The sequence below is a fragment of the Plectropomus leopardus genome, unplaced genomic scaffold, assembly GCF_008729295.1.
Source record: "Plectropomus leopardus isolate mb unplaced genomic scaffold, YSFRI_Pleo_2.0 unplaced_scaffold4447, whole genome shotgun sequence".
NCBI classification, from domain to species: Eukaryota; Metazoa; Chordata; class Actinopteri; order Perciformes; family Serranidae; genus Plectropomus; species Plectropomus leopardus.
In genome coordinates, this window is record NW_024648750.1 from 1 (window position 1) to 10,541 (window position 10,541).

General features: G+C 40.0%; 1 pseudogene; it reads right to left on the reverse strand.

Annotated features, from left to right (window-relative positions):
• Positions 1 to 6: 6 nt before the first annotated feature.
• On the reverse strand, positions 7 to 10,331 carry LOC121939293 (annotated as a pseudogene).
• Positions 10,332 to 10,541: the final 210 nt, after the last annotated feature.

The window sequence follows — 10,541 nt, forward strand, 5'->3', positions numbered from 1 at the left end:
GGTTATTTGGTGTTAGCAGTCTGTTTTTCACAAATTTTCTCACTTTACAGCTAAACAGTACACTAAAATATGTTTCTAAGAACATCTGAGGTAAGAAATAGGCAATGCAGTAACAGAATCTTGATTAATATGTGATCAGTGCTGCCTAGTTTTTAAGTTTAACCACAGTTAACAAACAGCAATTCACATGACTACCAGCTGCATTAGAGACTCTTTAGCTCTGATTGGTTGTTGTCAATCCCATGGCAGAGAATTCTTGCAAATGCCATTAGAAGCACTACAAGGAGGAGGAACATGATTTTCTTTGAGACTGTTTGTCTTGTGTACTACTGACAGGTTATAGTGACAGTTTCAGCAAATGTGTCAAAAAGATAAAATTCATGAAAGTTATCATCTACAGCTTTAATATTACAGCTGTGTTTTATTGGCTTGTCATTTAATAACTGCATATACAGCAGCCCTCACTTCTAGGCAGTGACAGGAGTTGTAGTTATTGACATGAATAAACTCTTACATCTGCTTATAGTATACATCTGCAAATAGTGTGTTTAAAAGTATTTGTCCCATGCAAATATACTATTTGTAAAAACTAGGGGGAAATAAAGTTGAGTGTTGTCACAATATTAGGGACATTGAAATAAAGGTTTGTTGGTCTTGTGAAGGAAATATACGAAATAGAGAAGATTACTATGAGAATTATATATCAAATACATATATTTGAGGAAAGATGGGATACACTGCTTAAATATATAACAAATGCTTTGTTTTGTTTTGTTTCTTTTTGTTTTATTATGGGGGCTATTTTGTTTTTGTTATTGTTGTTGTTTGGTGTTTGTTTGTTGGTCTGACCAGGCTGTGTAAATGTGTTCTAATATCTGTGAAGGTTTCTACAGATTGAGAATGCGTAGTCCTGTATGTAACCCTGGTTCTCTGTGGACTGTCATCAGAAAATAACAGGGTGTCACAATACCTGTGCTGAAACTGATGACTTTTTGGTTGCTGCCGGAACAATACAGGACGTAGCCTTGGATAAAAGCAGTCTGCTCTCTTAGAGATATACGGTCCCAGTGCACTACATAATCTGAATCCTGCCGTTTTCCCTTAAATGATTTAAACAAGGTGCCCTGTATTTCTGAGAAAGTGGGAAACACAGTCGAATAGAGTTATTTTTTGGGCACTGACGCATGTATTAGTAATAATGCTCTACAGACAATCAAAGAATGGAATCCTACTTTCCTCGCGGACATAGCCCTCTCTTCTTTCTAGCAGCACTGGAGCTCCCGGGGTGCAGGCATATATGGACAGGGAGTATCTCACTCCATCTTTGAAGTTTTCTTGGGTGGAGACATAACAGGAGATATATTGTAACACAAGGACATGTAGCGTCACATAGGTAACAGTTTTGCGGAATAAGACTTACTTGAAAATATAATGGCGTTAGTCTCAGTGGGAGGCACTTTCAGCCACTCCACGATGCACCGCCCTAATGTAGGACACCAGTCCACTATGTAACCACAGCTGGCTGCAGGACTGGCGGACCAGGAAACGTTGAAGCTGCTGTTGCTGCCAATGATCCAAGACGTGCTCACGCTGTCTGAAAAAGAAGAGTCTTTGAAAGTTAGAGTTGACAAAGCTGCTATCAATTGACATTTAGTTGTTGCAGAGAAGATAACAATAGCTTAAAGCAATGATTTCATCAGTGTCTTTGATACAAACTTTCTTTATCAGTAGGCAAATTGAAATAGCGAATATAAAATACGCCGAATGGAAACGGGTCAATTTCTTTTCCATTTATCACAAAAAAGGTGGTATTTCAGGCAATTTGAAAGAGCCATATCTTGCAAAACTGCAATGCAAACACTTTTTTGTCCTTTATAGGTCACATGATGCTACGGCTATGTGCTTGTCAGTATGAACTGGCTCTCTCGGGCATGATGCAGCTGGCGAAGAGCAGATCATCTAGAAGTTTTGCATCCACAATTCCTCTGTGAAATCTATCGCCTCCCAGAAATCCACTCCCATGTACTATGAGCAGCTTGCCTTTCCATTATCGCTCGCATAACATGCCTACGTAAATTTTGATTTGGAAATGATGACAGCTAGTGGGGTGGCTGCAATAGAAATAAAGCTGCTGATGTTATAAACATATGACAATATGCTTCTTAGAATGTTATCACCAGAGGAGAAGTCGCAGAACATCACTCAATGGAAACACAGTCATCTCGCAACATAAAAATAAGATAACAGTCAACTTTTTAAGGTGATAATATTTTAGTTTTATCTGTACAGAATGTTTTGCTGCCCCTAAATGGTAAAAAATCAATTAACACAGGTTTAAAACTAAATTAAATGTAATTTGCGTGAGCTTCATACCTGGACTGGGGCTGGTGATGGTGATGGTTGATGGAGATGAGCTGCCGTTTATATTCCTAGCTGTAACTGAGATGATATACTCTTCAGTGGTGTCCAGACTGAGTGCCAGACTGTTGCTGTTGGGAGCCACTTTGGTTCTGTTTTGACGTCCTCTCTCTGTGGTCTTTGTCCAGGTGACTTCATAGTCCATGATCTCTCCATGACTCTGGTTGGTCAGTGGCATCTGCAGAGAGGTAACAGGACTTTAGCTTACCTGCCAAAACACACATATGGAGATCAGGCTCTCATCAATGGCACTTTCTAATGAAGCACCCTTTGACTAATAGCTTTGACGCTATTAAAGGCTAATAAATCATTTACTAGTGTGTTACAGATGAATTTTTAGCCACTCATTAGAGCAATTTTTGGTTTTTCATGGGGTGAAAAATCCCTCATGCCAGTGAGTACAAATTAATTAATATAGGTAATGTGTCTTACTGTCTAACAAGCCATCAAGTCTGCAGTTACAAATGTTAGCTAGTCTTTGAAATAACTTTTTAATAAGCCAACAGCAACATTCAGTATTTTATATTATAAATATGAATATGTTGAATGTGAAAAGTTTTTACAACAATCTATTGAAGGGGACCTGTTATGCTTTCCCTTATTTTCTGTGCATAATGTTGCAATGTGACACATAATGTTGCAAAGACACACCACAGAACCGTGTCAGGTTGAAATGCTGCTAGTAACAACGTGATATAATAAACTCGAGAGTGGCTATAGGGCCGACGGGAGGGGCGCTTAATGGGTCCAACAAACCCCGGACTTTCATGCCTCCTGTTTGGATTGATAGCTGGTGATTTTAATTAACTCATCTTTCTGCTCCAAAGATGTAGTAGGATCAAGGACAAATTGTAGTTTTTAATTTAAACTTTGTTTTCAAAAAAAAGACTAGTAAATCTGCCCTGTGCCTTGTGCCTTGTACGCTGAAAGCACTGTCGAGGCAGCGGTATTTGACATCTTCAGCATGAGAACAGGCTGAGTACACTAAGGAGCTAAGACAAGCGTCTTAATGGTGGAGGGTAAGCAGAGAACCAGAGAGATTTTTTTACAACCACAAATAGTAATTGATCTGTAGGTGAATGATTTATCAGCCAAAAATAAAGCCATAAAAGAGCAGCTTACTAGAAAGTAGCATCCACTCATCTGACTTACTTTCCAGATGGTTATAATTTGGTTGTCCTTCATCTGCATCCACACATCAAGAGCATCTGGAACTGTGGGACATATAGGCTATCAGTGACCACAATGTAAACAGTGTTTTTATGTTTGTTTGTTTTTTATTACTTACCATCACCATTTGTGTGGAAGGTGACACTTTGACTCCAGTCACTCCACTTCCAAAAGTGTTGCGCAGTTCCACATCGAAATGTCACATTATATGTCCAGTTTGGCAACAAGTCATTTAAAACTGCAAAATTAAGACCTACTCCAAAGATTTCACTCTGGGAACACAATATGGACAAGAGTGATGTTAATGTAGCCCAGAAAAGGATCTTACTTTTTAAATAAAACCTTGCTAATGTCACCCACTTCTTTTGTCAACTCACTGTGATCTTTTCTTCACCATGGATGATGTTTACTTGGCAGGTTAAATTGAGATTAGAGTACTGTTGCGCCCTCCACTTCCATTTCAGGCTGACATTTCTGGCATTAACAGTTAAAGCTGTCACTCCCTGTGGAGCGAACATGTGCACTGAAACAAAAGACAAACAACATTCAGTTGAATTTAATTATTTCAAAGAGTTTTTTAGCAACTACATAAGCATTTTGGCACACAATAATGCTCATTTGTATAAAGATATACCTCTTTTAGTCAGGTCTGCAGTGTCCAAAAGCTCTACCTTCCCAAGCTTATTTTGTGCTGTCAGCGTCCACGTTCTCTCACCAACATCTACTTGTGCTTCTTTAGAGCAGCTCCCCGGAACCTTACATGGACTGAAATAGAAATGCCAGGAGAGTGTAACTTCTCAGGTGATACATATAAATTGCTTAACTCTCTCCCATAACAGAAACCTACAGGCAACCTGGACAACACATTAAATATGGAAGCAAGCAAAGGCCATCAATTAAAAATTTGTAAGCACCTAAACAGCCTAATTCCATCCTCTAGTTATACCAACGAAATTAACTTGTCAATACCAGTGATTTTGATTTCATGCACTGATGCCAAAAGCCACCTTTAGAGGCAGTATGATACAGTATCAGGCAGTGTCTGTACCACAGCCAGACGGAACTGTTTGTAGTGTTATGATTCACTGCTGGTTGGCCAGACCTCACTTGTCAGCATATTGCCAGCCAGTGGCAGTATAATACACAGAAGACGGGCGGTGTCAGTTTATAATGCAGCTGATGGCACCTGTGGCTGCCATATGATACGCCAAGTCGTCACATGTTGCTGCTTTGCAGTAGACTTCTGTGTCACATTTTATGATTTAGGTATTCATCTGCATCTGCTATTAACATTCCATGATGCCGTTACCATTATGTCAACAAATGCACATGTGAGATGAGGCGGCACGTGGTTATGTTTAGGCAACAACAGCACATGACAACCAACACCAAACGTGAACAAACACACATGCTGGCACAGATGGTTAGGATTAGGGGAAGGAGGCACATGGTAAGGTGTAGAAAAACATCACATTCAGACAGGAAGTGAACAATGGGCTCCCACAGGAGAGTCTCTTGTTTGTGGGACCCATCCAACACCAAGCCTCCCTCCTGCCCTATAGGCGCCCTTGCACTCCTTATTTTACGTCATTACCAGCAGCACTTCAACCTGCCGCTGTACTGCCGCATGTCATGCACGCACTACAGGTTCTGTTCCATCCAGCTATGCTCTCAAGAGATGACGCTTGTGCATGTATCACATTGACATGGCAGGCACTGTCCGCCGAAATGTAATACCACAACAACCAGATCTGTCTGGTTGCGTTCTCTGTTGACGCCATGCAGCAGAGAATACCTTTTGTACTTTTTGTCATTGTGCACTTATGCCAAAAGCACTGAAAGGAGAGATTGAAATGCTGCCCGTAGGGCTGGGTGATATGGAGAAAAATCTTATCATGATAATTTTCATATCAGTCGATATCGATATATATCGCGATATAAATCAGATCACTATCTCTGTCAAGCTTAAAGGTTCCCTTTTACTCCTAAGTGAGATATGAAGATATCATAAGGTCAATTTTGATTTAAATATTTATTTTCTGTCAGACATTGACCATGACAAATATAGAGAGGTCCAGTTACTAAAATTTCCTCCCAGCAAAGGTGCTAACCTCATATCTAAAATCAGTATCATGATTAATTGAACATTTTACTTCGATTACAAATAATGAATGATTATTTTGCTTTTTTTGTGGGTTTTTTTTTTTTTGCCCTCACAGTTTTATGTGACCATGGTGTGTTGGATTGTAATAAACATATGATTAATTATTATTCATTAAATTTACCAGCATTATATAAAAATTAAAAGCTCAAACAAACTTCAAGTAAATTTAAGCACATTGTGCTGATAATACAGCAACCTCTTCTGACTGCAGGACTCTGACTTCAACTTCTGTGAATCTTCTGTGCTATTAATCATCTTACTCGGGAAAAAAAAAAAAAACTTTTGAGTAGGCCTACTTCTCCTATAGTTGCCAACAGCCTGCCACAATCCCAGTCAGAGAAAGGGTGAAAATAAGGAAATGTGCCTGTGGAACCAGGCCCCCAAAATATTACATCTGCCCCTGGTAATAATAAGAAGAGCTCAGCGCGAGCGGCTGGATGAGACAGCGATGCGTCCTGCTGTTTCTAAATAATTATTCCAAAATCTTATTAAACCTGAAACTATCACAAAGTAGTCTGTAGATGTCTAAAGAAGTCACTTTCCACCAAATGTGACGGTTTCAGACACTTTGGTGCTATGAGGAGAAGCTCCGCTCTGTTTGTCTGTCTCACTGCGCTGCTGTTGGACCATCATCTGTTTGATTCACGATGATGAAACACTGTGGAAGCACGTACGACTCGGTAATCAAACACTCAGCTGTTCTAGAGTCACAGTCATTCACTGCATTTGGTTCGCCGTGGCGCTATTCTTATTATCATTGGCTGTTTGTGTTGTCTGTCAAAACATGCCCGAATGCGTTCTATCGCCATTCTATCGACTACTTCTCATATTTCAATCAAGGAAAAGTTATTTTGCGATAGATATAGTTTTATGACCCAGCCCTAGCTGCCAGTATCTAGGTAATGTAAGGAGGTGGAAGGTCCCTATAGGGCTGAAGGGAGCTGGACGGGTCAAAAAAACCTCAGACTGTCAACCGGGAGCCCAATGTTTGCTTTTGGTATGAATGTAGAGCCAAAACACAATGTTTTTTGTTTAATGCTAATCACATGCTTTTGTTAGCATTCAAGCGTTAGCTGTGGCATCCTGGAACATCAACAGCTGATCCAATACGATAACTTGGATGAAAACATGTTGTCCAGCCTCTGGTTATATCAGTTTTAATTTTATTAATCTACCTTCCAAGCAGGTGATACTCTGTTCCACCTCCCCTCTTGATGGAGGCTTTTCTTCCTACTGTCCAGTGACACTCCACTGATTTCAGATCTCGGGTTTCACACTGAAGGTTACTGTCCTGAGGTGGGTCTGAATGAAAGCAGGCATTTAAAAAAAAAAACAGCTAGCATTTATTATCAAGACATATTTAAAATATCGAAATCCCAAATTCGTCAAAAATAGGTCATACTTACAGCCAATATAAGCACAAGCCCCATTTTCCATTGCATTTTGACTTGCATTTTACATTAGTGCAACTGCCTTCTGATGCCTGATTCAGGTGGACAGTCAGGTCATAGATCTGATTGCTAATTTTAGTAGGTGTCTCATTAGCAATACTATGCTCATTCAGAAAAACATTTTGTCAAAAACTTGCCCCTCAGGCAGAATGCAGCAGAATGTGACATTACTGCCAACCTTCAGCTCTCTGTCCTTTGGGAAAATCTCTGGTCTTTTTGAGATTTTCCCCACTGAAAAAAAAACAGAATAAGACATTATGAGCATTTCAACAAGTGCCCTGACTGTCTAAGGTGTAATAATGATATATTTTTTGGAATGATGAAATCATGGTAAGCTGAATAGTAACCAGGAAGAGTCCGTTCTTGTTTCCATAGGCTTGTATGGTTTTTGTATCGAGCCCTGAGCTTGACCGAAGCACACTCCAACGCAAAGTAGGACGACCAGTTTCCAGAAGTGAGTAGATCCTATCTGGTCAGGCATTACAGTAACTTCCTCCTGAAGCATTTTCATTTTGAAATTAGAATCGCGTTAATATGGCTAGTCCAGAAGCTGTGACTATCAATGGAAGATCGCAATACTGACGCAACACAAATGAAGATAATACTTACATAATGTACTTGCTTGTCTGCTATGAGAACCACCACCTCATAGATCAGCACATCCTGTACTGTAGAGCATGAAGGCTGGTCTTCCCATGATACCTGGATCATTTGGCTATCGCTGGTAACTGTCTGATTCTGAGGTCCACAATGCAAAACACCTGAAGGGAATAATCATTATAAAATATATCCTTATCATTACCAGCAGAGAGAGACAATAGTGAAGACACCAGTAGCAGTACAAACTATGAAGACAAGAAGGCAATAAGTGTTGTAAAAAAATCTTTCACTGATGGAACGATGGCTTTTAAAACTCTCTGCAGTAGAAAGACGTAAATACTCTTGAAATAGGTGCTACACAACCACAGAAAACAGAGAAAAGGGATGCTTTTAGTAAAGAGGCAGAATACCTATAACCACAAAAATTCAGTGTGTAGCATCAGCCCCAAACTTGTGGAGGAAGTAATGTGTCCCTATCCATTTGAAACAATAGCAGCCAGCTGGCAGATAATAACAGTCTCATATATTACAGCTAAACAGTGAGCTAAAAAATGTTTCTGAAAATATCTGTGGTGAAAAACATGCAACATAGCAACAGAATGTCTCTGTTTAGCTACCATGTGTGTGTGTAAGAGCAGCAGCTGAGGCCTGTCTGCTGCAGAACACCACACACAATAATCAAGAGCATGTATGAGACTGCTCATTTTTTCTTCAACTACAGCGTATGGTGTTTCTCTGCCCTGCTCCAAGGAGAGAGGAAGAAAGGAGAGCAGTGCAGAGTTTGCTGCAAACACACTTACTGCAAGTCCGCAAGCTCTGTGAGCAAAAAGCCAGCATAGTTTATGTATTTATGGAATGTAATCCACCACATAATGTGAGGATGACAGAAATAAACACTCAAGGGAATACAGGTAGGTAACTCAAAAGCTGCATTGAAGCAACAAACACTAAGAATACTCTTAAAGGGACAGACACTCCGCTAAGAGAGGCCAAAAAGTTTTAAGGGAGGGTTCGTCATTTTATACTTTATTTTGTGAAATAGTAATAATAAAATGGCTAAGGCATTTCAGAGCTATTCATTTCTTCATATTATCAAACATAGACTATGCATTAGATTGATTTTAATAACTTTAAAGGAGCCCTTGCACTATGCAGCTGTAATATCTAGAAAAATAAATAAATAAAATAAATAATAATATATGCATAATAGTCCCATCCATCCATCCATATCCATTTTCTTCCGCTTATCCGGGGTCGGGTCGCGGGGGCAGCAGCCTAAGCAGGGAAACCCAGACTTCCCTCTCCCCGGCCACTTCATCCAGCTCTTCCCGGGGGACCCCGAGGCGTTCCCAGGCCAGCTGAGAGACGTAGTCTCTCCAGCGTGTCCTGGGTCTTCCCCGGGGCCTCCTACCGGTGGGACGTGCCCTGAACACCTCACCAGGGAGGCGTCCTGGAGGCATCCTAATTAGATGCCCGAGCCACCTCATCTGGCTCTTCTCAACACGGAGGAGCAGCGGCTCTACTCGAGCTCCTCCCGGATGACCGAGCTTCTCACCCTATCTCTAAGGGAGAGCCCAAACGGAGGAAAATCTAAGCATCAAACCAAGACATAGTCCGCATTTTCCGCCTGTCGATCTCCCGCTAATAGATAGAAACTTAAATAAGCACAAACATATTTTTTTAATTTTTGGAATTTATTTTCAGGTGATTTTCTTTTGGTTGTTTTTTTTGTTTGTTTGTTTTTTACTTTTTTTGGTTTGTTTTTTTTTTTAGGTAATTTTCTTGTGATATCTGGTTGCTTATTGCCTTCTCCCTCATATTTCTGAAAGTTATCAAACCAGTTTGCTCAGGTTTCAAATGGTTGAGTATTCTCTTTATTACTCTACCGAATAGGCCGAAAAACAGTCACTGTAGAATGTAAACAAGTCTAGAAACCACTAACTTCTCCAAAACACTTTTCTATTTGCATATGACTACACATGGAAATGGGGCGACATTTTTGTGCTATTAATACATTAATGCATCCACTGTAAAGACTATCTGATACCTGCAGGCTGTAACAAGTTCAAGGGTGAAACACTCACCATTGTCTTGGCCATTTCCATCCTGTGTGCTCTTAGAGAAGAATGAGACCAGTAATAACCATGTGATCATCGTAATCCGCTTTACAATGCCAATTTGTCGGCAATTGTTATTAATCCTTTATTATTCCTTTGTCCTCATGGATTTAGCGCTTCACAGGAAAGACATCCACCGATTACACTTGATAACTGTGGAAGAAAATAGTTTGATTAGTGTCAAAATATTATTTACTTTCTAAAAGAGCATATTCCTGAGGCTTTTTGTAAGGGTAAATCAAAATACTTACAAGAAGAAGTCTGACTGGTTGTTAAGACTTAACACAGCAAATGAGTTTAATTTTGAAGGCTAAGAAAAAACAAAAACTCAAAGTGTCAAGTTACTCTCTAGAGCAGCACTCCCTTCACACGTACAGCCAATGATGCATGCTTTAGAAATCCATTTGCTGCTTGAGCTCATAATGATTGTGAAATCGGAGTGGACTTTAGTGCAGGAAATAAAGAGGCTAGCTTCTGGTAATCGTGAGTCACACGGCCAGATCAGACATGCCTGACATGCCCTCAGGATGTTATGATTCTCTGGAAGGACTTGGAAGTGAAAAAATAGTTTCACTATCTAAGTGTGGCAAGCCTTTACCAAAACAGGAATGCAATTAGGCT